This window comes from Gadus chalcogrammus, chromosome 16 (genome assembly GCF_026213295.1).
Source record: "Gadus chalcogrammus isolate NIFS_2021 chromosome 16, NIFS_Gcha_1.0, whole genome shotgun sequence".
Taxonomy (NCBI): Eukaryota; Metazoa; Chordata; class Actinopteri; order Gadiformes; family Gadidae; genus Gadus; species Gadus chalcogrammus.
The window spans coordinates 19,833,083-19,839,116 of NC_079427.1; the positions used below are offsets into that span (position 1 = coordinate 19,833,083).

At 41.8% G+C, this 6,034-nt stretch overlaps 1 long non-coding RNA gene across 1 annotated transcript; it reads left to right on the forward strand.

Annotated features, from left to right (window-relative positions):
- The first annotated feature begins 3,895 nt into the window (after nt 1-3,895).
- LOC130405379 (uncharacterized) lies at nt 3,896-4,401 on the forward strand. The gene is made up of 3 exons (XR_008904333.1): nt 3,896-3,977; nt 4,069-4,224; nt 4,331-4,401. It is a non-coding gene; the product is annotated as an uncharacterized LOC130405379 (long non-coding RNA).
- The last annotated feature ends 1,633 nt before the right edge of the window (nt 4,402-6,034 follow it).

Here is a 6,034-nt window from a genome sequence, read left to right on the forward strand (position 1 = left end):
CAACCCTACAGGAAATGACTCAGCAAGTGCTCCATCTCGTTGCACCTGCACCCAGCGGCTCGCTTGCAAGATTTTGGCCTGAAGTTATTCCCAGACCTACACCGTAGCCATCCAACCTGCATATCTGAGAATCAGGCCTCTCTTTAATAATGACAAAAATGAATGAGAGAAATACACATGAACTTTTGTCTCATAAGCGGCGTGGTGCCGGCTCCTTTTGACCTTTTGACCCCAGACTTCTGGGGGAATAGCTGAATCAATTCATTAGTCAATCAGAAGCATTTAAATATTCCCGGTGGCGTAAGAGAGCGGACAAGGTGTCCTTCAACATCTACGCTTCCAGGCGGTTGCAACGGTGCCACACATGAGCATATTCGAACATGTTTAATGGTAGTAATTACCTGTCGAAATTGGAGGCCTTAATCAATAATGAGCAGCTATTGATTTGCTTCCCGATAGAAATTTGTGACAAATGACATGTTATTTAGCATCTACACGTTGAGCTGAGTCCAATGACACCAAGCATGACACTCTAGAAAATGGTAACATGTATTTTACATGGTACACCTAGGTCTAGGACATGATCTCGGTGTAGCAAGAGGGCGAGCTTGATCTCATTGGACTCAGCTTAACGTGTAGATGCTAAATAACATGTAATTTGTCAAAAATCTCCATCGGGAAGCAAATCTATAGCTGGTCATTATTGATAAAGGCCTCCAAAATCGACAGCTAATTACTACATGTGTGGCACTGTTGCAATCGCCTCGAAACGTAGATGTCAAAGGACACCTTGTTTGCCCCGTTAAGCTACTGGGAAGATATCTTTATACTTCTAATGGATTGATTCATATTTTAAGGTTCTCGGAGGGAGACTTTAAGCGGCTGCAGCAGAAGTGTTGAGACGAAAGATGATATCAAGACATTTATAGAATATTCCCTTTCACATTATGATTCTTCGTCATAACATCCGACCAAACATCCTTTACAGTCGAGCGAGGATTATGAAAGTCCAGGCCCTCCCTTCCTGCACTCGGGGTCCGACTGGGCCAAGTTTCGGGCAGGAAGGGCCACCCCTTCCTGCCCTCGGGGTCCGACCGGGCCAAGTTTCGGTGCGGGGGTCCCAGTTAGGCCTTAGAATAAGGTATTCAAATGTCAGGGCGGTAGGACCTTCCTATCTCAAAAACTGTTTTTCCACCACATTCTGAACCATTAGGTCTTGCAGGTAACACTTCTGAGGGGCTTTGTCCAAATGACAGTCCATTTGGGGAAACTTTTTTTCTCTAAGGGCTAGAACTCCAAATCTCGGATATGTCGTTCTCAGGGCCCCGGGAAATGTGTGTAAACATTTTAGCATCCCTAGCTATCTCGAAAAGGCCGGAAAAGGGGCGTGACCTCCAACAGTACAGTAAATGTACATAAGACAGAGGTTAGTAGTCCCCATTTTTTGTGGGATGGAGGTGTACATTTTTGGCTTAAGGTGTGTAGGCACAGCTGGCCTGTGGCCACGTTTTTGAAGTCTGGGGTCAAAAGGTCAAAAGGAGCCAGCACCACGCCGCTTATGAGATAAAAAAGTTAATGTGTATTTCTCGAATAACTTTTTGTCATTATTAAAGAGAAGCCTGATTCTCAGATATGCGTGTTGGATGGCTAGGGTGTAGGTCTGGGAAGAACTTCAGGCCAAAATCTTGCAAGCGAGCCGCTGGGTGCAGGTGCAACGAGATGGAGCACTTGCTGAGTCATTTCCTGTAGGGCTGGAGCCACAGGTTGAAGCGTATGCGTCCTTTGAGACCCCCTTTGAGAGACCTCAAAGTAAAGCTTACTTAAATGTTGTCGACCCAGTCACCTATTGCATCACTTCCTTTAGGGCTTCGGCCTCCTAATTGATCATTGTAGTAATTGAATGCCCTCTTTCATATATATGATACCCCCCACTGGGACGTGGCAACAATTCTCCAAATCCATATGGGGAGGGGGGGGGGGGTGATGCTTGTGGACAGTAGGGTTGTACATCTAGTGTACACTAGATGTATTTTCAGTTTTTGAGGAGGTGCTTCAAAGATGCCCATCTCAAGCAGTTGGGTTGAGATGGGCTTCTGCTTCAAGCATTGTTCCTAAGGCTCTGTAGAAATGGTGAGTATTTAAATGCTTTATTTGATTCACTTGACTTATTTAAACTTAATAGTATTAGAATGTTGCTGTCAATTTATGAAAATTTATCTTAATATTTTGGTACTGTGTGATAACATTAGCCTGCAGTAATATACTTTACTGTGTGATTTATTAGGTCCCCATTCAACAGTTTAAAAGCACCATGAACAATGAATTGCATAAACTACAATAAAGAGTAACTGTGAAGCATGTTGACCGATTCTTTTAGGAAAGCTATATGGATGTATTTGGTTGGCTGGCCTAACATTTTTCCCTCTTTCTCTCTTTCCAGTGATATGGCAGTGAAAGGGGTGTTCCGTTGCAGTAGGTAGTAGGTCTTTACTTCTTAATCATTATAAACTCAAGCATCCACATTTTGGGCGCACCATCCACTATCCATGTACATTTAAGACTTGGAATGCTTTAATTGTACACCAAAGTAGAGTTCATTCAACACAAGTTCGTCGGACTCAAAAAGAGTTGGTTACTTTCAGCTGTCACTTATGTAGATGCAAATTTCTATATAACGAAAGGGAATACTTTATTAATATCAACATACATCTGAGGAGAAATGAAATTGTCTCTGACATGTTTGTTGGCTGTACTTTTCAAACCAATATTTATGGAACGTTTATGTCTCATAAGAGAAGCCGACACACACCTCATAACCTAACTGATTTTATTCCTGGTATTGTGTTAAAGGACAATTCCGGTATTTTGATCATTGGGCCCCCTTTCTGGTTTGTTTAGGATGAAATAGAGTGGGTGACACCGAAATTTGAACTATAAGTCCTTTCTCGGGTATTTGGCTCATTTTGAATCGCTCCTGCTCCACAATGGTTGTCTGTGTGCATACACAAACCTGTCAACCCAGCAACCCTAAACGTTCGTTTTCAAAAATGTGCAAGTAACCGAGTGGTTAGTGGCATTCGTGAAGTTTAAAAAAAAATATATCGGCGCAATATATGGTTTCCATCCGTGTTAGTTGCTAAATGGAACTATTTTTTCAGATACCTCACAACCGCATATAAACTTCCGCAAAAGGTCCCACTCCGTGCAGCACCTACTTTCGACGTCCGTCGGCATCTGCCTGCACTTCCCACAGGCACACCACCCGCCCGTGATCGTGGGGACCGCTTCCGCCGGAGCTTCAGGCGCCTCCGTAGCCCTAGCCTCCATCTCACGTAGCTCCTCTTGGGTGAATTCTGGTTCAAAACGATATCCTCTGCCGTCAAACTCAAAATCGAGTGCGTTCCAGAAGCCACCTTTCATAATCCATTTTCAGTGATTTTCTATGTGATTTTCCCTAATCCGAGGTGCGCACGGTACAAGACTTCAAACCCATAGACATGTTCAAACCAACGTAAACAGCCCACCTTTCCGGTTCGGCGGAATATCATCGTGCAGTAATGAGTCTTCCAACTGAATCAACTGGCGATAAATGTGCAATAAAACACGACAGAAACCATATGCGCGATAATTTTTTTTTAAACTTCACGAATGCCACTAACCACTCGGTTACTTGCACATTTTTGAAAACGAACGTTTAGGGTTGCTTGGTTGACAGGTTTGTCTATGCACACAGACAACCATTGTGAAGCAGGCAGGAGCGATTCAAAATGAGCCAAATACCGAGAAAGGACTAATAGTTAAAATTTCGGTGTCACCCACTCTATTTTATCCTAAACAAACCAGAAAGGGGGCTCAATGTTCAAAATACCGGAATTGTCCTTTAACGACTACATTTGCATCACCATCAATACATGATTCTTCAGCTGATTGCCAGGATGAGGAGTTTGTGGAAGAGGAAGTTTCTGTTGCACCCCTAGGTTTGGAAGACCACAGACCAATTTAATATTTTAAATATAAGATCATTAGAAAAATGAAGTAATCAAATGATTGTCTAATTTTTATTTTCAGATAAATGCAGAATTTAAGCGCATTACCACCATGCCCCTGCAATCCAGATTTCTGACACAGCTGGATGTAAGATCTGACAAACTTCTAAAGCTGTTCGAAAAACGAGGAGGACAGATAGGCAAGCGTCTTGAGAGAACTTTGGCCCCCATGACTCAAGTAAGAATGAATTTTTGGGAAATAAAATACTGAATTTATAGAGAAATTTGATAGAGGAAAAAGGATTCCAAACAAATGTCTTTCTCTTCTAATCTACATGACCTAGGAAGATTACGTTGATGCAGGGCGGGAATGTGTTCTCAAGTGGCTGTGTGTGTACCTCAACGAAGACCCAGCAAATTGTCAGGGAGTTTGTGGTGAGTGAAGTTATTTTACGATTTTGATATTTTTTTGAACACCAAAATGCGTAGTTAAAGGGGACCTATTATGCTTTTTCGACTTTTATGACCTATAAACGTTGTTATGATTGATAGTCATGTTTAACCATACTTCTCCGCCCCCCTCCTGCCAACCCAACTCCGTTGTGATTGGTTACCTTCCTTGAAGCGCGCGCGGGCAGATTTGACCAGGCATATGGGGGCGTGGCAGGAGTGCCTCTATGTAGATGATTTCCCGGAAATGTGAACAAGTGAATCGCAAACGTTGTCCTGAGTGTTTAGCGCTCTGCACATCCTCCCTGACTGTCAGCAGGGAATACGTCGAAATGCATGTACGTCATTATTTGACACTTGAGTATGGTTAAACATGACTATCAATCATTATAACAACGTTCATAGGTCATAAAAGTCGAAAAAGCATAATGGGTCCCCTTTAATGAAATAGATCTAGGCTACTGTACTGATGCAAATTACGCAACACACTTCTGTTGTGTTTAGTAACATTAATATTGGTTGCTCGACCTTAAGGTCTGGTTAGTTCAAGTTGCTTCCATTACATGACACACAGGTGAGTGCTTTATCCAAGTTAAAACTTGACTATAAAATGAACCCTCTCGTTTTATCGGCACAACACTATATAGGCATTTTAATTTGAAACATGTACAGTCTGCATTTAAGTTTAACAAAGAGAAAAGGAGAGGCTCACAGACTAGCTTAAATTATTTAAAATGAAAAAATCTTTTAAATAGCACTTTCATTATAATTCCATTGTAAATATGATTTTTGTTTTTTCTGACTCCGATTTATTTGTGATTTCACTGTTCAGGCAGAGGACGAAGCCGCCATCAAAGAATCGATTGAGGACACCACGGTGGGAATATTTGTCGTGAAAAATGATGCAACCAGTGGTCCAGAGGACGTGGGATTGTCCTGGAAGGCCTGCAGATAATGCAAGGACTTGACAACACTGCATTAGCTGCTGCCATTGTTTGGCCTAATGTATGTATTGAACCTCAACTACCCTCCTGAGCTAAAGAACACGTTTGAAGTGCGCCAAAAAGTTGTGATGGAGCTGGACGGCACCACACTCTCAAAGAAAGCCCAAGTTCTCAAAAACAGACTATGAGTGAGCTGTTGTCCTAACCCTGCTCATTGATCTGTTTCTGGACTGTACACATGCAACTTTGCGGTTCTTGTTCTTGTTCTTGCAGTATTACATACAGCATGTCTACTGTATTATCAAATGAATGTTTTCTCTGGAGCTCATGCGTTCCTAAATGTGACTCGGATTTGCTGTTTCTCTTAAAGTAATAGAGCTGCTGAATGAGCAGTTGCCATGGACTATGTTTGCTCTGTGAATGCACTTGTCTTTTGACATGCACTCATGCAGCTTTAGTTTTTCCTGTATTCTTTTGGCAGTATTTAGATTCTTGGAAGAATTAAATTTTTCGTAGTATTAATGATGTTTGTCTAGGTCTACTCATTGTTTGTTGTGCGGTGATTCATTCAAAACACTGGCAGTACTTTTTATTTGATTATTTAATTAGAATTTTATGCAAAGTAAAAAAAAACATAATGCAACCTAACATGTT